This window comes from Schistocerca serialis, chromosome 9, assembly GCF_023864345.2.
Source record: "Schistocerca serialis cubense isolate TAMUIC-IGC-003099 chromosome 9, iqSchSeri2.2, whole genome shotgun sequence".
NCBI lineage: Eukaryota > Metazoa > Arthropoda > Insecta > Orthoptera > Acrididae > Schistocerca > Schistocerca serialis.
In genome coordinates, this window is record NC_064646.1 from 85239759 (window position 1) to 85263390 (window position 23632).

The following is a 23632-nucleotide window of genomic DNA, read 5'->3' on the forward strand; positions in this document are numbered from 1 at the left end:
TCTGACACGCTTGAAGAACCACATTTAAATACTGCACGACGGAGATACGCTGTACTTTTACATGTAGAACGTGGTAGGCTTTTAAAGAGGCTAGATTTGATTATGATATGCGAGCGTAACCGCTGATAACAGGCACACACGTGAGAACAGATGACGCCAGAGCACGTACCAATATTAGACAGAGCGATTTTGTTCCACCCTATACGAACTCTAGGGATTGATCGATGAGAGGATACGGAACAAAAAAGGTCTAATGAAGTTATGTCCGGAAATGCATGGTTTCCATGCTACAGACCATTTATTCAACCATACTTTGTTACAGAGACTGTGGTCTAATACGCGCTGTACCATGCCAAAAATGGCTCTGAGCACTATGGGACTTAACTTCTGAGGTCATCAGTCCCCTAGAACTTAAAACTACTTAAATCTAACTAACCTAAGGACATCACACACATCCATGCCCGAGGCAGGATTCGAACCTGCAACCGTAGCGGTCGCGCTGTTCCAGACTATAGCGCCTAGACCCCCTCGGCCACCCCGGCCGGCTACCATGCCAGTTAGAGCATGTGCTGAAACTGGTTTCCATGTGCCTCAACGCATGTGTGTACGCGGTGCAGCATGTTCTGTCTCACATGTTCACATCGGCCAGGCTTCATCCGAACAGTGTCAAAAGCAGCATGAATACGCTGCTCCAATGTCTCCACACCTGGAATGGGCTCTGCATACATCATACTTTTGAGATGTATCCATAGCCAGAAACCGCACGGGTTGAGATCCGGTGAACGAGCAGGCCATGCAGTCCCTCTTCCGATCTATCGACTACGGAAGTTAGGATTGAGATGCGTCCGGACGTTAACGGCGATGTGGGCTGGAGCACCATCACGTAGCAGCGACATAACCCTTCGAATCATCAATGGCACTTCTTCCGGCAGGGGAGACAAAGTCACCCGCAAGAAACGTCGATAGTTCCGGCCCTTTAGGCGACGTGGCAGGAAGACTGGTCCCAAAATACCGTCGCCAATTACCCCGGGTCACACATTCCATCTGCACCGATGCTGAAGATTCGCTGTCACCATACCATGGAGGTTCTGCATACTATTCCACAGATGACTGTTATGAAAGCTGAAGATACCACTCCGCGTAAAGATGGCCTCATCTGTGAATACGATGCAGGACACACATCCCAGAATCGTGGTTGGCTGTTGAAGAAGCCAGTGGCAAAACTGCTCCCGATGTGGAAAGTCTGTCGTTAGTAATCACTGCACACGCTAAAATGATAAGGGTAGCAACAGTTGTGAAGAATGTTGCACACGGCCGTCTGGCGTACCCTGTACTGGCGGGGCAACTGCATGGTACTCACACGGCAGTCGCCTTCCACTGTGTTAATCACATTTTACTCCAAGTCTGGTTCAGAGCATTTCGGCTACGTTCTTCATGATTTCCTGCTTCCTGAAACGACCCTGTCTGAGACAAACGGCGAAAGATTTTGCAAACATTGAATGCTGTGGTTGTTGTCGGCAGGGATATGTCTCCTGATTTCCCCCCCCCCCCCCCCCCCCCTCCGGTTGCCATTTGCCTTTCCGTAAGTAAACACCATTTCTTTCGGCAAGCTCTCGATTCGAATGCGAAACCATTGTGTACAACGCTGTGTCACATTCCCTACAAGATGAGTCAGCAAGAGAAGTGAATGGGACATAACACTACCAGTTACTATGGCAGAAGAGGGTGCTAAGCATGACATATGAGGAACAGTACCACCTTCTACGAGGAAACCATGCATACTGTAACTGTGGTTGCATGGTACAGTGCATATTAGCCCGCAGTCTCTGTAACAAAGTACAATTGAATAAATGGTCTGTAGCATGAAAACCATGCATTTGTGGACATAATTTCATTAGACCTTTTTTGTTCCGTTTCCTCTCACCGATCAATCCCTAGAGTTTGTAGATGGTAGAAAAAACCACCCACTGAAAATTGCGCTGCACCGAACCAGAAATTGCGTATTTTCTTTCTTCGTCGACTTAGTATGTTTCTCACTCCTTCACACGGAAGCAGCTGGACGGATTTGAATGAACTTTGGAAATGAGATCGCCTATACCCTCGATTAACACATAGACTACCTTTTATTGCAAAAAAATCTCTGTTCCCATGGCATGGTCAACGAGACTACTGTTCTCATGGGATGAGTAACGTGACTTAAGTCATCCATGAAAGTTAACCATCCACAGAATGCATTGAGCTTAGAGCAGAGATTAGTTTTTGACTGTTTTTGCAAGTGAAATACGTACGTACATAAATGTAGGAGAGCAAGAAATATCATCAGTGAAAGCGTATGCACATGAAAATATGTCATAGCACATGGATGCACCAAGATTGTGCAGTGACGCTATGTTACGTATCACAGAGTTGAGAAGACATATCGTGCAGGGCACCATCATCGCCGGCGGAGGGAGCCAAAGGAAAGACGGTATTGCTATCATGAACTATCATCCGAACAAACTTGTCTTTCCACTTCAGAAGCATGCAGTTCCCTTTCAAAGTGGATGTTTTTCACACGGACAGCTCTAAGTGGACTGTTCGCGTGCACCGAGAGCCAGGAATCTCTACATAATTAGAGAAAACAAGAAATATCGGTATAATCATCTTGATGTTGAAGCTCTTTCGTCTGTGTTTGCTTTAACAATGACATATGTTTTTGAGTGGGGCCGGCCATCTTGTTTTCACACCTTCTACTGTTCCACTGTCCGCCATCTTGTTATCACAGCTGATAGTGACAGTTACAACTCAAAACACTGAACTTGGCAATGAAGAAGATGACGAAAAAAGAAACTGTAAGTGAAACATAGTGTATACAGACACACACACACACACACACACACACACACAAACAAACTTTCACATAAATTATTAATCTCAGGCATAGCCACAACAGTTTAGAAATCGTAATTTTGCGTAAATGTTTTTCCTACATTAAATTGTATACAGTTGCAGGTGACAAACTGTAAAGTAAAACAGACACTATAAAAACGTAATACAGCAGGAAAACCACACCACGTGCTAAGAAGGTATGAATGCACAATTTTATGTGCTCCTCAAAAACCTGTAATTACGATTTAGAAACTAGTATTTGTATTTATTTAAACAGTAAAGAACATTCCTTATCTTTAACAGTCATAACAATAAAAAAGCACTGATGATGTTGCAACTGCAGTGGAACAAAAACAAAATAGTGTTTTACTAAAGGTGGACCCCACTCAAAAACATATGTTAAAGAAGTATCGGAACGTTGTCTACAGAGACGTCTTACAGCACATTTCTGGCTCTCGCTACACACCAAGATAATTATGATCTTTTCCGCGCTAGGCATCTCGCAGACAGTCTTGAAATGATTTACATCTACATCTACATCTATACTCCGCGAGCCACCTTACGGTGTGTGGCGGAGGGTACTTATTGTACCACTATCTGATCCCCCCTTCCCTGTTCCATTCACGAATTGTGCGTGGGAAGAACGACTGCTTGTAAGTCTCCGTATTTGCTCTAATTTCTCGGATCTTTTCGTTGTGATCATTACGCGAGATATATGTGGGCGGTAGTAATATGTTGCCCATCTCTTCCCGGAATGTGCTCTCTCGTAATTTCGATAATAAACCTCTCCGTATTGCGTAACGCCTTTCTTGAGCTTGTTCAGCATCTCCGTAACGCTCTCGCGCTGACTAAATGTCCCCATGACGAATCGCGCTGCTTTTCGCTGGATCATGTCTATCTCTTCTATTAATCCAACCTGGTAAGGGTCCCATACTGATGAGCAATACTCAAGAATCGGACGAACAAGCGTTTTGTAAGCTACTTCTTTCGTCGATGAGTCACATTTTCTTAGAATTCTTCCTATGAATCTCAACCTGGCGCCTGCTTTTCCCACTATTTGTTTTATGTGATCATTCCACTTCAGATCGCTCCGGATAGTAACTCCTAAGTATTTTACGGTCGTTACCGCTTCCAATGATTTACCACCTATGGCATAATCGTACTGGAATGGATTCCTGCCCCTGGCACAATTTTTAATTCACTACTCAGTTGCGTAAAACTGTTTCCCTTAAGTAAACCAGCAAGTTGTGAGAAACATGTATCTTCTCCCTTCGGCTCAAAATTGTTGCTTTACTAATATTTTCGTTGTCGCGCGGTTTGCTAGGCCACAAGGGTCTCGCTCCTCATTTCCTCCAGGAGATAACTTCCGTGATAACGCATAAGCGTGGATGGTGAGTTTCGGCATTAACAGTTCTTTGTAATTAACTGTTTAAACACGGGTAACATCGCGGGGCGCAACCAGTGTTTTATAAGGTCGTCGGTCTGGAGTGGATTAAAACAATTCATTGTCAGTCCCTGATTTGGACGGTCTCTCTATTTACGAAACTCTGTAAGTGACCTCTTTACCACAACGAATGTCGGCGGCAGTTTCTGTTTCTGTCATGAAATCACCCAACCACCTGTTGTGACGTTTCTGGTCACTTTGTTTTGGAACTGTGTTTCGAAACGAGACTGAGACTCGGACCTTACTCTTCGCGGGCAATGCTCTGATCTTTTATCCGGGAACGACTCACGACCCGTTCCAAAACAGTCCATTCGCCAGTGTCTCCCTCCCTCCCTCCCTCCCTCCCTCTCTCACGCTCTCTCTCTCTCTCTCTCTCACCCTCACCGCCTAAACGTCACGGAAACTTTCCTGGTACACCTTTTTGTACTATCCTTCCTGGAAGAAAGTATATTGCTGAGAATTGGCTTAGCAGTAGAATAGGAGGTTGTTTCCAGACTTATACATTCTGTTTTGTTCATCTAGTCTGCCTCATAACTTGCTCAGATACTGTCGTGTGCTCTCTAGCACTGGCGGCAGTTCCCATTATCACGAGACAGCTTCCCACATCCTATGTCATGGAAACAGGAAGACCTTCACGTGGGATAGCTCTTCACGTATCAACACCGACTAGTAGATGTAATGTGAGGATAATTTGAGTTCCAAACCTGTGTACTTCACATGGTCATTACACTGTCAACTCATAACTGCCTCCAGCAACTCTAATTGGGGAAGTAATCTTCAAAATTAACAATTATGAATGTGTCTTAACTGAAGTACAAATGGATTTTGAGACGGGGTTACCTCAAGAAGATACAAAATTCAACAGAAACACTCATCGATCATAGAGGTTACAAATACTTTCGGTAATGTAAACATAAAAAAAACACCATAGACCTTGCCGTTGGTGGGGAGGCTTGCGTGCCTCAGCGATACAGATAGCCGTACCGTAGGTGCAACCACAACGGAGGGGTATCTGTTGAGAGGCCAGACAAACGTGTGGTTCCTGAAGAGGGGCAGCAGCCTTTTCAGTAGTTGCAGGGGCAACAGTCTGGATGATTGACTGATCTGGCTTTGTAACACTAACCAAAACGGCCTTGCTGTGCTGGTACTGCGAACGGCTGAAAGCAAGAGGAAACTACGGCCGTAATTTTTCCCGAGGGCATGCAACTTTACTGTTTGGATAAATGATGATGGCGTCCTCTTGGGTAAAATATTCCGGAGGTAAAATAGTCCCCCATTCGAATCTTCGGCCGGGGACTACTCAGAAGGACGTCGTTATCAGGAGAAAGAAAACTGGCGTTCTACGGATCGGAGCGTGGAATGTCAGATCCCTTAATCGGGCAGGTGGGTTAGAAAATTTAAAAAGGGAAATAGATGGTTAAAGTTAGATATAGTGGGAATTAGTGAAGCTCGGTGGCAGGAGGAACAAGACTTCTGGTCAGGTGAATACAGGGTTATAAATACAAAATCAAATAGGGGTAATGCAGGAGTAGGTTTAATAATGAATAAAACAATAGGAATGCGGGTAAGCTACTACAAACAGCACAGCGAACGCATTGTTGTGGCCAAGATAGACACAAAGCCCACGCCTATGACAGTAGTACAAGTCTATATGCCAACTAGCTCTGCAGATGGTGAAGAAATTGAAGAAATGTATGATGAAATAAAAGAAATTATTCAGATAGTGAAGGGAGACGAAAAATTAATAGTCATGGGTGACTGGAATTCGAGAGTAGGAAAAGGGAGAGAAGGGAACGTAGTAGGTGAATATGGATTGGGGATAAGAAATGAAAGAGGAAGCCGACTGGTGGAATTTTGCACAGAGCACAACTTATCATAGCTAACACTTGGTTCAAGAATCATAAAAGAAGGGTGTATACATGGAAGAATCCTGGAGATACTGACAGGTTTCAGATAGATTACATAATGGTGAGACAGAGATTTAGGAACCAGGTTTTAAATTGTAAGACATTTCCAGGGGCAGATGTGGACTCTGACCACAATCTATTGGTTATGAACTGTAGATTAAAACTAAAGAAACTGCAAAAAGGTGGGAATTTAAGGAGATGGGACCTGGATAAACTGAAAGAACCAGAGGTTGTACAGAGTTTCAGGGAGAGCATAAGGGAACAATTGACAAGAATGGGGGAAAAATACAGTAGAAGAAGAATGGGTAGCTTTGAGGGATGAAGTAGTGAAGGCAGCAGAGGATCAAGAAGGTAAAAAGACGAGGGCTAGTAGAAATCCTTACGTGACAGAATAAATATTGAATTTAATTGATGAAAGAAGAAAATATAAAAATGCAGTAAATGAAGCAGGCAAGAAGGAATACAAACGTATCAAAAACGAGATCGACAGAAAGTGCAAAATGGGTAAGCAGGCATGGCTAGAGGACAAATGGAAGGATGTAGAGGCTTATCTCACTAGGGGTAAGATAGATACTACCTACAGGAAAATTAAAGAGACCTATGGAGAAAAGAGAACCACTTGCATGAATATCAAGAGCTCAGATGGAAACCCAGTTCTTAGCAAAGAAGGGAAAGCAGAAAGGTAGAAGGAGTATATAGAGGGTCTATACAATGGAGATGTACTTGAGGGCAATGTTATAGAGATGGGAGACGATGTAGACGAAGATGAAATGGGAGTTATGATACTGTGAAGCGTCTGATTAAGCACTGAAAGACCTGAGTCGAAACAATGCCCCGGGAGTAGACAACATCCCATTAGAACTAATGATAGCCTTGGGAGAGCCAGGCCTAACAAAACTCTACCATCTAGTGAGCAAGATGTATGAGACAGGCGAAATACCCTCGGGCTTCAAGAAAAATATAATAATTCCAATCCCAAAGAAAGCAGGTGTTGACAGGTGTGAAAATTACCGAACTATCAGTTTAATAAGCCACGGCTGCAAAATACTAACACGAATTCTTTACAGACGAATAGAAAAACTGGTTGAAGCCGACCTCGGGGAAGATCAGTTTGGATTCCGTAGAAATATTGGAACACGTGAGGCAATACTGACCCTACGGCTTATCTTAGAAAATAGATTAAGGAAAGACAAACCTACGTTTATAGCATTTGTAGACTTAGAGAGAGCTTTTGACAATGTTGACTGGTGTACTCTCTTTCAAATTCTGAAGGCGGCAGGGGTAAAATACAGGGAGCGAAACGCTATTTACAATTTGTACAGAAACCAGATGGCAGTTACAAGACTCGAGGGACATGAAAGGGAAGCAGTGGTTGGGAAGGGAGTGAGACAGGGTTATATCCTCTCCCCGATGTTATTCAATCTGTATACTGAGCAAGCAGTAAAGGAAACAAAAGAAAAATTCGGAGTAGGTATTAAAATCCATGGAGAAGAAAGAAAAACTTTTGAGGTTCGCCGATGACATTGTAATTCTGTCAGAGACAGCAAAGGACTTGGAAGAGCAGCTGAAAGGCATGGGCAGAATCTTGAAAGGAGGATATAAGATGAACATCAACAAAAGCAAAACGAGGATAATGGAATGTAGTCGAATTAAATCAGGTGATGCTGCGGGAATTAGATTACGAAATGAGATACTTAAAGAAGTAAAGGAGTTTTATATTTGGGGAGCAAAATAACTGATGATGGTCGAAGAAGAGAGGATATAAAATGTAGACTGGCAATGGCAAGGAAAGCGTTTCTGATGAAGAGAAATTTGTTAACATCGAGTATTGATTTAAGTGTCAGGAAGTCGTTTCTGAAAGTATTTGTGTAGAGTGTAGCCATGTATGGAAGTGAAACATGGACGATAAATAGTTAAGACAAGAAGAGAATAGAAGCTTTTGAAATTTGGTGCTACAGAAGAATGCTGAAGATTAGATGGTAGATGACATAACTAATGAGGAGGTATTGAATAGGATTGGGGAGATGAGGAGTTTGTGGCACAACTTGACTAGAAGAAGGGATCGGTTGGTAGGATTGTTCTGAGACATCAAGGGATCACCAATTTACTGCTACGGTCGCAGATTCGAATCCTGTCTCGGGCGTGGATGTTTGTGATGTCCTTAGGTTAGTTAGGTGTAAGTAGTTCTAAGTTCTAGGGGACTGATGACCATAGATGTTAAGTCCCACAGTGCTCAGAGCCATTTTTTTTATCACCAATTTAGTATTGGAGGGCAGCGTGGTGGGTAAAAATCGTAGAGGGAGACCAAGAGATGAATACACTAAGCAGATTCAGAGGGATGTAGTACGTACTGGGAGATGAAGAAGCTAGCACAGGATAGAGTAGCGTGGAGAGCTGCTTCAAACCAGTCTCAGGACTGAAGACCACAACAACAACAACAACAACATAACAAAGGGATTATTCAGTACATTAGAAGGGACGCTCTGAGAAACGTGTACCATCGCTGTCCTAGATTTAAATGGTAAATTAACACAGTCTGTGTTGACAAATAGAGGGCCCGAAGAAGGTTCGGTGTTCCATCTACTCTTTTGAGGGCGATGCAATGTGATAGTAAGACTCCCTTCGCGGATGGCGTCACGCTTTTAGCATGATGATCTACGAAAAGGAATTTTCTTGTTGAAAGGGATATGTAAATAATACATTACTTAAAGACATCAAAAAGAGAAACTAGAAATGTGGCTTTTAAGGGAACAAGCCTCATAGAAACAATATGTTTTATTGATAATGGAAGAGAATAGGGTAAATTTAACTGTCTAAATTGTGACATTATAGCCGACCTTTATGGCCAAGCGGTTCTAGGCGCTTCAGTTCGGAACCGCGCTGCTGCTACTGTCACAGGTTCGAATCCTGCCTCGGGCATGGGTGTGTGTGATGTCAAAATGGTTCAAATGACTCTAAGCACTATGGGACTTGACATCTGAGGTCATCAGTTCCCTAGACTTAGAACTACTTAAACCTAACTAACCTAAGGACATCACACACATCCATGCCCGAGGCAAGATTCGAAACTGCGACCGCAGCAGCAGCGCGGTTCCGGACTGAAGCGCCTAGAACAGCTCGGCCACAGCGGCCAGCATGTGTGATGTCCTTAGGTTAGTTAGGTTTAAGTAGTTCTAAGTCTAGGGGCTGATGACCTCTGATGTTAAGTCCCATAGTGCTTAGAGCCATTTTAACCATCTTTGTGACATTATATTTACGAATCGTAAAGATACAGAGAAACGCCAACTAAAATTCACAAATAAACTGGAGAATAAAAAGTTTTCTGCCATTGTCATAAATTTTATGCTTTATGTGTGTACTTTTCTCATAAGCAGCCTTTTTCGCTATACTGTTTTGATCAGGACAGACCCATCTTGTATTCTCCTCTTTGCCAATGACCCAGTGGCTAAGGGGTGGCAATAGGAACTATTGTACGCGCCAAATGTAACACACTTGTCAGGAGAATGAGAAAAAAATGTATCTGTGTTTGTACATAACTGAGAAGGTATTCTAATAGCACAGAATTATGCTACTTGCCGCGTCACCGCAAAAAATAATGAGACGAATTAGAAAATCAGTGCTTTATTAAGAACGTTCTAAGTGCCTTACCAGGAAACTGAATGGTCCTAAGTGGCAATAAGAAAGATATACAAGATGATTCTTGCAAAGAAGGGAAGAGCTACCAGCGACTGTTAATAAAGCTGTTTATTTACACAAATAGTACTCTTACCGGTTTCGAACGGGCAGATTGGCTCTGAGCACTATGGGATTTAACATCTATGGTCATCAGTCCCCTAGAACTTAGAACTACTTAAACCTAACTAACCTAAGGACATCACGCAACACCCAGTCATCACGAGGCAGAGAAAATCCCTGACCCCGCCGGTAATCGAACCCGGGAACCCGGGCGTGGGAAGCGAGAACGCTACCGCACGACCACGAGCTGCGGACGAACAGCCAGATTCATATTAAGGCGGTTGTTGACATCTATGATAAACTTGGCGTTGTTTACATTTGTCAGTGGCTGTTTTTTTCGTAACAACGAACAGGAAGAAAATTTTTGTTCCAAGTGTTATTAATACTGACGCACATCTGTATCCAACGGTCGTAGGCCCAACAGACCTCGCGCTGCTTCCACAAACTGCCTCCATTCCTTTCTGTTTTGTGTCCGGTCTCTCCAGGAGTCTTCAACCAGAGCTGCCAGTGTCTTTGCCGCGTCGTCCATCCACCTCTGCGTTGGTCGTGCTATGGGGCGTCTGGTGTTTGGTTTGCAAAAAATGGTTCAAATGGCTCTGAGCACTATGCGACTTAACTTCTGAGGTCATCAGTCGCCTAGAACTTAGAACTAATTAAACCTAAGTAACCTTAGGACATCACACACATCCATGCCCGAGGCAGGATTCGAACCTTCGACCGTAGCGGTCGCTCGGTTCCAGACTGTAGCGCCTAGAACCGCACGGCCACTCCGGCCGGCTGTTTGGTTTCCACCCAAGTGCTTTCTTCATCTGCCTTTCTTCTGAAATACGGGCTACACGGCACATGGCTCATCCATTTGATTCTTTTACGTTTCAGCTTTTGTAGGATCGTTGATTGCTGCATCAAGAGGTAGATTTCCTCATTCTTCCTCATTCTCCATTCCCGTTTATCAGAGATCGGTTCCCCATGTCTTCCTCATTACTCTTCTTTCAAATTTTTTTTTTCCTTTTCTCGTTTAGTCATGCTCTAGGTTCCTGAACCGTACGTGACTTCTGGGCATATCGCTGCTTTACATACTCTCATCGTAGTGTCCGCTCATACTGATTCTGAGCTGACGGTCTCCCTGAGGGAATACATGCATCTCATTCCCACTGCCATTTTTTCGGTCGTGTCCGTTTATATGCTGTTGTTGCTGTTAAACCAAAATCCAAAATATTTGAAGTCATGAACTCTATTGAACTTCATGCAGTCTATCTCAACAAATTCTTGCTGCTCTTGTCTTCTTCGTAATTGCATGAACTCTGTTTTGTCTTGGTTTATCTTTAGCCAAAACTTCTGTGCGTAGACCGGCCGGGGTGGTCGAGTGGTTCTAGGCGCTACAGTCTGGAACCGTGCGACCTCTACGGTCGCAGGTTCGAATCCTGCCTCGGGCATGGATGTGTGTGATGCCCTTAGGTTAGTTAGGTTTAAGTAGTTCTATATCCTAGGGAACTGATGACCTCAGAAATTAAGTCCCATCGTGATCAGAGCCATTTGAACCATTTTCTCTGTGCATAGTTGTCCATTTTGTGGTACATTTCATTCAGCTCGTTAATACTGAAGTAGTACGTTTTATCTGAGACAATACAAGCACAGAAATACAGCATTAAGTTTTTAACTGGTAGAACTGTAGTCAACAAAAACCATTTTTCATATCTTTTACATATTGGAACTCCAATGAGAAGCACAGCTTAGCGCAAGGGCCATGCGCCATTTACTAACGGATGTTTGAAAGATATCGCCGATGGTTTGGCCCCTGGATCTAGCGACATACAACAGAGTGACGAGAACACAGAATTTCTGAAAATGCGTTTTATAAAAAAAATGGCACTTAGAATGTTCCCCATTTCAATTACTTGAAAACAGAAAATGACCTCCAGTTTGCAATACATCGCCTAAATGAAATTCGTAAGAATTATCATCTAAAATTTTCAGTAGATCAAAGGAAAATACAATCAGTAGGACAAGCGTCACATTTCCACCTGTTAGACTGCGAAATGAAAACGTCATCACTGATGAACTAAGTCAGTTTCAATTGATATGTGGAACAATCTGCAGAACTGGCTGACAAGGAAGGATGCAAAGCTAGTATTTTGGAAAGTAGTGGCTGTTCTAAAATGTGCAACCTAATCTTGGACATTAACAAAGAAAGACAGAGGAAGAATACACTCGGCTGAAATGACATTTTTAAGGGATATTGAAGGTTGTGTCCTCAGACATCAAATACAAAACTGTATTATAAGAGAAGAACGTAGTATTTAATTTACCGGGTGGGCGAGAAGTCCCCGCACTCCTAGTATCGAATGCTAATTTATCTGATTTGTTTTAACCCAAATACTTTCTTACGTGTTAAGTGTCCAGTATGTACGTATGTCCCCATCATGCTGTTAACACATTTCCATTCGCCTCCATGTTCTTTTTGACATATTTTTCAGCATGTCCTGTGTTACGGTGCGAAATGCATCTTCAACAGCATTGCGCCGTTCTTCGTTCCTAACATAACGCCGTGCAGATGCTTGCGCCTTAATGACTCCCCATGTCGAGTTGTCACGTGTGGTGAGGCCAGGACTTCTTGGTGGCCATTTTAAGGGAGTTGGTGTTGCTGATGAACCACGACACATCCTCCGTCCTGCAAAGAGTTCATTTAGGAGCTCGTGCACTGCAAGACGTAACGAGGAGACACTCCGTCTTGCTGCAACCGTATGCATCTGCGAGGCCCCTTTCCTCGGGCTGAGGTAGTAACCATGTTTGTAACATATGTAAACAATTTGCGCCATTCACAGTCCCTTCTAAAAGTACCATCGAAGCAGATGTTCTCATCGCTGCCTATATCATTACGTGAGACGGGTTCCTTTCTAACTCGTGTGTGTAATGAGGATTCTCTTTGGTCCATACGACAATATTTCTAGAATGTGAGCTGCGATAAATGGCATGTCCATCTGGAAATATAGCCCTGACACGGTTCACTGCATTTGGAAATGGAGTTAACAAACCACAGCATGTTAAAACGCGTTCATTCCGGTCTGTACCGGATAACTCGTTTACGAATGTGGGTCTGACCTCAAAGCCTTTTCTTTCATGTGATCTCGTAATTTTGCCCTCGGTATACCGAGTTCAGAACCACGTTTACGTGCCGATTTCAAAGAAGATAGTTCAATCGAAGCAGAGACTCTGACACATGTTTGCCGGCCGGTGCGACCGAGCGGTTCTAGGCGCTTCAGTCTGGAACCGCGCGACCGCTACGGTAGCAGGTTCGAATACTGCCTCGGGCATGGATGTGTGTGATGTCCTTAGGGTAGTTATGTTTAAATAGTTCTAAGTTCTAGGGGACTGATGACCTCAGATGTTAAGTCCCATAGTGCTCAGAGCCATTTGAACCATCTGACACATGTTTCTTCTCGTGTCTTCTTCATTCCACTTCGTGTCCTGTCTTTGACATAACCAAAAGCAAAAGCACGTATTTGACAATACAGAAGTGTTGCCTTTCGCGGTGGAGCCTTATTAAATCTTTCCTGAAATGGTTCCATAATCTGTCTCATTGTCTGTCGTGTGTATTGTCGTTCGTGCATCCACATACTTGTCACTAAACGCTGATCAGTTACGTAACTATGACCGCTCACATCTGTCACGGCTACAAATTAAAGCTCAACTGCAACTGCGAAAACATGTAAACATGAAGGTTTCTTGAAATTACTGCAAGCAGCCGCCTTTTGTTTTGTTCTTCAGTTTTTTATTTATATTTTTTATTATTGTCGCTGTATTTTATTATAATCACTGTAAAACAGCAACAAAATCTATCGCTCACCACACTCAGCGCTTACATATTTGGTTTATACATCTTGTCACAGCTACATAACTCCCACACTGCTGCACACAATTAATGATGATGTAGCGCTAGGCGGTTTGAAACCGGTAATGGAATAATAACAACAAACTGAAGAACAAAGCAAAAGGCGACTGGTTGCAGTAATTTCAAGAAACCTTTATTGATCACAGCCGCAGTGTTCCTCATCCATAATGGATAAAAGCTTTATGTAAACATGAATTCTAACAACTGATTTCAACAATTGATAAGAAGTAACATAGCTGCCAATGGGCATAATAACATTTGATTCAAACCAGCGGCTACAGCGCAAAGGACACTTCTCATCCATCCTGTATAAATGAAAAACTCTCCAAGGATGCGTAGGATGGAAACAACATATCGTTAGAATACGGTAAGACAGATTAGTTAAACAAGTAATTAATTATAAATCAACATCAAAGATGTGTAGGATGAGCGACGAACAGATGGCTTCAGTGAAAAGATGTTCAAATGTGTGTGAAATTTATGGGACTTAACTGCTAAGGTGATCAGTCCCTAAGCTTACACACTACTTAACCTAAATTATCCTAAGGACGAACACACATACCCATGCCCGAGGGAGGACTCGAACCTCCGCCGGGACCAGCCGCACAGTCCATGACTGCAGCGCCCGAGACCGCTCGGCTAATCCCGCGCGGTTGGCTTCAGTGAAGACGGAACTGGCTGTTGGCCTACTCCATGAAGTGGAGAAGAAGACTCTTTTGACCACAGGGAATTCCTGCATACAGACAGCTGCACAATGGACCTTAAAGAAAACTTGCATTCTCACTGCGTTTCAGCCGAGCGCAGCCTCTCCAACTGTGGGCGAGACAATGCGGCTAGTCTGTGAACATGCCCCGGCGGGGCGTTTCAGGTGTAGGCCGTGCGCGCAGGAAAAAGGTCGTCAGCGCGGAAAATTGGCCTTGACTTCCATCACAGCGGCGACAGTCGAGAGTTTCATCGGCTCTTTTGTGCCGCAAAACACTGAAGACATTCCTAGCAGCGGTTGCTGGGGTTCAACATTACCAGCTGACGAATGCTAGCTCCAGGTAATGGCCCGTAGTTACGCCAAGCAGTGTGGAACAGGGAACTGCGTCCTGTCCATTGTAGGAAAAAGGGACGGCTATGTCGTCCCAGACAATATGAAACAACCTCCACAAGACGAATTAGTCCTCTAGGCAGCCATTACGAAGAATGGGACAATTTCATTACAGTAATGTTGCGAGTAGTTGTCAATGAAAACCGAGGTGTGCTCTTTCCCCAGTCCTCCGCTGTCATGAGCGTGCGGTTAATCTCTGATGACGTCCCTGCTAACGTCACAAGCGAGACGAAAACAGGAAGACACCGCACAGTGACGTAGTCCGAGTAATCGCCATTAAAGAGAAACCCCGGGGCGAGAGTGTCCGTCCTTGCACCAGCTGACGCCTTTCTGACAGTCAGCTGACTGCGGCCGACCTTTAGCTGCGGCAATCGATGGCAGGCCGCGAGGCGCGCGTGCGTGGGTGGAGGTCGCCGGCAGCGCCGGTATGGATCGCAGCCGCGGCACGGATTGCCGCTGCTGTACTCGCTTTCAAAACACTTCTCCTAGTAAGACTACATCTACATCTACATCCATACTCCGCAAGCCACCTGACAGTGTGTGGCGGAGGGTACCTTGAGTACCTCTATCGGTTCTCCCTTCTATTCCAGTCTCGTATTGTTCGTGGAAAGAAGGATTGTCGGTATGCCTCTGTGTGGGCTCTAATATCTCTGATTTTATCCTCATGGTCTCTTCGCGAGATATACGTAGGAGGGACCAATATACTGCTTGACTCCTCGGTGAAGGTATGTTCTCGAAACTTCAACAAAAGCCCGTACCGAGCTACTGAGCGTCTCTCCTGCAGAGTCTTCCACTGGAGTTTATGTGTCATCTCCGTAACGCTTTCGCGATTACTAAATGATCCTGTAACGAAGCGCGCTGCTCTCCGTTGGATCTTCTCTATCTCTTCTATCAACCCTATCTGGTACGGATCCCACACTGCTGAGCAGTATTCAAGCAGTGGGCGAACAAGCGTACTGTAACCTACTTCCTTTGTTTTCGGTTTGCATTTCCTTAGGATTCTGCCAATCAATCTCAGTCTGGCATCTGCTTTACCGACAATCAACTTTATATGATCACTCCATTTTAAATCACTCCTAATGCGTACTCCCAGATAATTTATGGAATTAACTGTTTCCAGTTGCTGACCTGCTATATTGTAGCTAAATGATAAGGGATCTTTCTTTCTATGTATTCGCAGCACATTACATTTGTCTACATTGAGATTCAATGGCCATTCCCTGCACCATGCGGCAATTCGCTGCAGATCCTCCTGCATTTCAGTACAATTTTCCATTGTTACAACCTCTCGATATACTACAGCATCATCCGCAAAAAGCCACAGTGAACTTCCGATGTCATCCACAAGGTCATTTATGTGTATTGTGAATAGCAACGGTCCTACGACACTCCCCTGCGGCTGCTCCCCAAAACATCCATGATACCGAAAACATCGGTCACCAAAGTCCCAACTCGCACTTTCCTAGCATGACATCTGGGGAAGCCACGCAACAAGGCTATGAGGTGGACGCATATCTCGATGTCGGGAGAGGATCTAACTCGGCACCGCACCAATGCTTATTGGAAAATGTACTATCATAATATACTCTCTAAGACAAAAAAGGTGACGGACCACGAACGAATTATCCGAATGAGACGGAAATGGGTAGTTGTGATGTACACGTACAGACAAATAAATGATTAAAATTTCAGAAAAATCTGATGATTTATTCAAGAGAAAAAGCTTCATTATAATGCGTTTGTCCACCTCTGGCCCTTATGCGAACAGTTATTCGGCTTGGCATTGATTGACAGCCCTGCTGGATGTCCTCCTAAGGGCTATCGTGCCACATTCTGTCCAATTTGCGCCTTAGATTGTCTAAATCCCGGGCTGGTTGGACGATCCCGCCCATAGTCCTCCAAAGTTTTCATTTGGGGAGAGATCCGGTGATCTTGCTGACAAAGGCAGGGTTTGGCAAGCAAGAATACAAAAATGGTTCAAATGGCTCTAAGCACTATGGGACTTAACATCTGAAGTCATTAGAACTACTTAAACCTAGCTAACGTAAGGGCAACACACACATCCACGCCCGAGGCAGGATTCGAACCTGCGACCGTAGCAGCAGTGCAGTTCCTGAATGAAGCGCCTAGTACCGCTCGGTCACAGCGGCCGGCAAGAAGACATGTAGTAGAAACTCTTGCCGTGTGCAGGCCGGCATTATCTTGCTTAAAGGTAAGCCGAGGATGGCTAGCTATGAAGGACAACAAAGCGCGGTGTAAAACACTGTCGGTGTACCACTGTGTTGTAAGGGTACCACGGATGGCAACCAAAGGTGTCCTGCTATGAAAAGGAATGGCGTCCGAGGCCATCACTCCTGCTTGTCGGGCTATATGGCGTGCGACAGTCATGTTGGTATTCCAACACTGTCCAGGCCGTCTCCAGACACGTGTTCGGCCTGGAATCTCATTGGCGGAATCTCATTCACTGGAGCAGGATTGACTTCAGTGATGATTCCCGCTTCGAACTGAGCCCCAATGACCAGGCACCAGTCACCCTTATAGCACAGTGGTATGATGACGATATCCTGCCCCCTGTTTTGTTGCCCTTTCCAGACCCTATCTTGGCCAGCAAACTCGCCGGATCTGTCCCCAATTGAGAATGTTTGAAGCATTATGGACAGAGCCCTCTAACTAATTAGGGACTTTGACGATCTAACGCGCCCCGTTGGACAGAATTTGGACGATATTCCTCATTAGAACATTCAACAACTCTATCAATGAATGCCAAGCCGAACGGCTGCTAGCATTAGGGCGAGAAGTGGATCATCACTTTATTGACTTGCTCAATTTGTGAAGCACTTTCTCTTGAATTAATCATCCAATTTTTCTAAAACTGTGATCATTTGTTTGTCTGTATATGCACACCACATTCACCTATTTCCGTCTGATTCCTATACTTCCTTCGAATGGCTCTGAGCACTATTGGACTTAAGATCTGAGGTCATCAGTCCCCTAGACTTAGAACTATTTGAACCTAACTAACCTAAGGACATCACACACCTCCATGCCCGAGACAGAATTCGAACCTGTGACCGCAGCAGCAGCGTGGTTCCGTACTGAAGCGCCTAGAACCGCGCGGCCACAACGGCCGGCGTATACTTCCTTCGTGGAGCATTTTTTTGTGTTAGAATGTGTTGTAGGGCACAAAAAAGTTGTAACTAGATTGAGTATGTAAACACGGTCCTTAACGTACTCCCAACAAGGGGATAGATCAGGCGGCCTATTGGACCGTGGGAACAGAGCCACTACGCCCAATCCAGCGATGCGGAAAAAAACGGCTCACACAACTTTGTCTGTGGCACTGCACAGAAACATTAACCTTCGGCGAATCTCGTTCTAGAGTCAATATTTCATGAAGAATTTTCACCGCACCATCTCTCACATTGTGGCAATTAACCTTTCCAGATAGGTTGCTTCTTCGCTGAATTTCTGCTTGGAGGCGAAGTGTTCGTTCTCAAGGGCTTTTGCATTGTGATGCAAAATTGAACTCACCGGCATAATATTCCGGTTTTTAATTGTTGCACGAGCTGCGGGCTTTACTGTCTGAAATGTAATCGTTGTCGCAAAACCTTCCACACTGTTTCCTGCGGTATTTCAAGTTCGAGTCTTGTCCAGACCGCTGATTTTTTTGGACTGCGCACGAAGCTTTTCCTCACCGTCTCCACGGTTGCAGCTGGCACACTTGGTCGAGCGCTACTTTTCTGTTTGCAGAGACAACCAGTGTCCATAAACAGTCGATACCAACGTACAATGCTCTGTTTACTAGAAGGTTGTCCTCCACAATTCCTTCCGAATGTACGCTGCATTGTTGCAATAGATCTCGCACATTCCAAAACACAAAAACTCTTTTCTTGTTTCGTAGCCATTTTGTCAAGGCACTGTACTCAGAGCGCCAGCTGGTGAACGCAATGCAAACTCGTCGATTACGAACTCGATTAAATTGATCTGTCACATTTGTACATGTAATCGCTGCTTTGGAAAATACAGAACTCAGAAAACGAACGACTCATTTATTGTAGCAGTGTAAAACTGGACCGGAAAGTACTTCGCATTCCTTGAGATAGGAAACTCAATTTACATAATCTGCACCCTGGCGTGGACGATGTAAATTGGATAGCCTGAGTATTGGGCAAAGTTGCTCTCACGTAACTTAAAAATTACTATTTTCTGCGACATTTTTCAAAATTCGACCTTGGATGGCCAATGATGCCTCAAAGCAACGTTTTAAGCTCTCCTACTCAGTCGTTTTCTGCTCTTTCTGGGCCGGACGGAGTTCTAGGCGCTTCAGTCTGGAACCGCGCGACCGCTACGGCCGCAGGTTCGAATCCTGCCTCGGCCATGGATGTGTGTAATGTCCTTAGGTTAGTTAGGTTTAAGTAGTTCTAAGTTCTAGCGGACTGATGACCTCAGATGATAAAAGTCCCGTGGTGCTCAGAGCCATTTGAACCATTTTGTTCTTTCTGGTGTAAAATTTCTGGATAGTTTACATCATTGGTAGACACCGTGCTAGGTTATGTGATCATCAGTTAGTGTTCTAGCAGTCTCTTTCGATTTTGTACGTTTTTTTTTATCCTGTGTAACGAAAACTGCTTACAAACAAAAGAGGAAGCCTTGACGCTGAGCTGTTTTACAAATGTGTTAGTGAATTCTTACCTGGAGCATTGGAAATCGAATGATTTTTCATGGGAAGGCTGGATAGACAAACAGTCCAGAAGAAGAAGAGAACAGAAGATCCTGTGCCAGTGAATGACGTACGAAGTGACAGTTTTGGTCACGGACAGAGTAAGGGCCAAATGGAAGGTGTAGGCTTTGTCCTAAGTGGTATTCGACTGGAAAATGTGGAACGTTCTGCACTTTGTACCAAAAAGGAACTGTTGTAAGACATTTCACATGACATACTGTAGAATGCTACCTTTTTTTCCGCCGCATGAGCAAGAGTGTACTATTTCATGTTAGAGCACTCACGCGCCTTTTACGGCAATGTTGATTGCAAGCAACATACTGTGTTTTGAAAAAAGAAATGTATTAAAATTGTTCACATGACCAAAACAGTAGTGTGCAAGTTACTTACTATATGTGCGAACATATAGTAACTTAATGAATGTTAATGAGTAATGTGGCCTCCGTTTACTATACTAAGCTTCTGAACACGTTGTGGCATAAATTCGACCAAAAACAAACAAACACCTACCGAAGAGGCCTCCAAAGCCCAACATACAGACCGGCCGCCATGTCATCCTCCGCCCATAGGACTCACATGCGGATACAGAGGAGCATGTTGTCAGCACACCGGTCTCCCGGTAGAATGTTTCGTAGTTCGTCGTCATGAAACCACACTTTTACCACGTTTGCTACCATGCATTCTTTTGCTGAACAGTCCATTTTACCAAGATGCCACTTCATAAAATTCCACAAATTCTCGATAGTCTTTAAGTCTGATGAATTACCAGATCACTGAAGCGGTAGTGTTACTAGTGTTGTCTTCTTCCATGAATGTCTTGACTGATTTAGAAGTGTGACACGGGGGTAGATCATACTGAAATGTTCCTCCACCATCTGTAAAGGTCTGTAGGAATGGCACAGTCCTGCGCCTAAGGATTTCCATGGATTTGTTTCCGTTCGTCACGGCATCAACTGGGACTAGTGCCCTAGGGCCACTTGCAGTGAAGAAATCTCAAAGCATTTTTTTTTTTTTTGGGAGGGTATTTTACAGTCTGTTCACGATGCTCAGCTCTCATTGCCTCAGGGGAGCTTCGCCTGACAACCCTTGCTTTGTACTTCTTAAGTAATAGAACCCAGTACGTTGTCCTCGGTGGTGAGTGTTCATGGGAGGTGAGGGTATCATCTGGAGTGCCCCAGGGAAGTGGGGTAGGTCCGCTGTTGTTTTCTATCTACATAAACGATCTTTTGGATAGGGTGGATAGCAATGTGCGGCTGTTTGCTGATGATGCTGTGGTGTACGGGAAGGTGTCGTCGTTGAGTGACTGTAGGTGAACACAAGATGACTTGGACAGGATTTGTGATTGGTGTAAAGAATGGCAGCTAACTCTAAATATAGATAACTGTAAATTAATGCAGATGAATAGGAAAAAGAATCCCGTAATGTTTGAATACTCAATTAGTAGTGTAGCGCTTGACACAGTCACATCGATTAAATATTTGGGCGTAACACTGCAGAGCGATATGAAGTGGGACAAGCATGTAATGGCAGTTGTGAGGAAGGCGGATAGTCGTCTTCGGTTCATTGGTAGAATTTTGGGAAGATGTGGTTCATCTGTAAAGGACACCGCTTATAAAATACTAATACGACCTATTCTTGAGTACTGCTCGAGCGTTTGGGATCCCTATCAGGTCGGATTGAGGGAGGACATAGAAGCAATTCAGGGGCGGGCCGCTAGATTTGTTACTGGTAGGTTTGATCATCACGCGAGTGTTACGGAAATGCTTCAGGAACTCGGGTGGGAGTCTCTAGAGGAAAGGAGGCGTTCTTTTCGTGAATCGCTACTGAGGAAATTTAGAGAACCAGAATTTGAGGCTGACTGCAGTAAAATTTTACTGCCGCCAACTTACATTTCGCGGAAAGACCACAAAGATAAGATAAGAGAGATTAGGGCTCGTACAGAGGAATATAGGCAGTCATTTTTCCCTCGTTCGGTTTGGGGGTGGAACGGGGAGAGAAGATGCTAGTTGTGGTACGAGGTACCCTCCGCCATGCACCGTATGTTGGATTGCGGAGTATGTATGTAGATGTAGATATCCTTGAACAATGAAATGTGACTCATCACCGAAAATTACATGTTTCCAGTCATTGGAGGTCCAAGATTTATCCATCTTGGCTCATGCGAACCCTTTTTTGTTCATGGCAGGTGTTAACAACTGCTCGTTTATTGGATTTTGTGCCTGCCGCCCACAATCAAGAAACGTACGCCATATCGTTGAAGAGTCGATTTCAACCCCAGTAGCCAATAAATCTCTCTGAAGGTCTTTTCTTATCTTTTGAGGATGAATTCTACTGTTTCTAGGTAGGGTTTTTTCCGTCGTACTGGTGCTTACTGGTTTTCACCAAATCTGCCTTTTCTATTTGGAAACAATGAGACAGAATCACTATATGCGATAGTAAGTCTGGAAACACCAGATTTTCCCACACCAACAACAGAGGCTATTCTCCTGTAGTCGTAGATATGCGCTCATGTAGAGCAATTATTTTCGCCCACTTCTTAGGTGAATTGTCCTTTTTAACACCAAGTTTTCCTGTCGAGTACTCAGAAACAACACACCCTGTTGCTACACGTACACTGATCAGCCAGAACATTACGACCACCTACCTAATAGCCCTTACGTCCACCTTTGGCACGGATAACAATGGCGACGCGTCGGGGCATGGAAGTAATAAGGCACTGGTAGGTCTCTGGAGGGAGTTGCCCCAATCTGCACACGCAAGTCACCCAATTCCCGTTAATTCCCGGGAGGGGGGCGATGAGCTTTGATGCCACATTCAGTCACAACCCACATGTGCTGGATCGGATTAAGATCTGACGAACCGGGGGGCCATCACACGAATCAGAACTCACCACTGTGTTTCTCGAAACACGCTATCACACCCTGGCCTTGTGACATGGCGCCTTACCTTGCTGAAAAATGACACTGCCGTCGCGAAACATGATCCTCATGAAGGGGTGCACGTGGTCTGTAACTAATGTACGATACTCGTTGGCCATCGTGATGCCTTGCACGATCTCCACAGGATCCACTGATACCTATGTTTATGTTCCCCAGAACATAATGGAGCCAGCTTGTCTCAAGCAGCAGTCCCCCTCCCATCGGCATGACGAAGAAGGTATCGTGATTCATCAGATCATGCAACGCTCTGCCATTGCGCCAACGTCCAGTCCCAATGGTCATGTGTCTATTTCATTCGTATTTGCCGATGTCGTGGTGTTAACATTGGCACATGAATGGGTTGTCGGCTGCGGAGGCCCATCGTTATGAGCGTTCGGCCCCCCTTGCGATCAGACGCACTTGTACTCTGCCCAGTATCACGAGGTGCATTCAAGTTCTAAGGCCTCCGATTTTTTTTCTCCGGACTGGAAAGAGATAGAAACATGGGCATTGTTTTAAAATGAGGCCGCGTTCATTGTCAATACGTCCCAGAGATGGCAGCACCGTAAGGCAGGTGGAATTTTACCGCCACCGGCGAGAATGAGAACTGTTTTAAATACTTAAAATGGAGACGTTTTCCTTACTTGAACAGCGTGCAATCATTCGTTTTCTGAATTTGCGTGGTGTGAAACCAATTGAAATTCATCGACAGTTGAAGGAGACAAGTGGTGATGGAGTTATGGATGTGTCGAAAGTGCGTTCGTGGGTGCGACAGTTTAATGAAGGCAGAACATCGTGTGACAACAAACCGAAACAACCTCGGGCTCGACAAGCCTCTCTGACGACACGATTGAGAAAGTGGAGAGAATTGTTTTGGGGGATCCCTGAATGACTGTTAAACAGATCGCCTCCAGAGTTGGCATTTCTGTGGGTTCTGTGCACACAATCCTGCATGACGACCTGAAAATGCGAAAAGTGTCATCCAGGTGAGTGCCACGAATGCTGACGGACGACCACACGGCTGCCCGTGTGGCATATTGCCAAGCAATGTTGACACG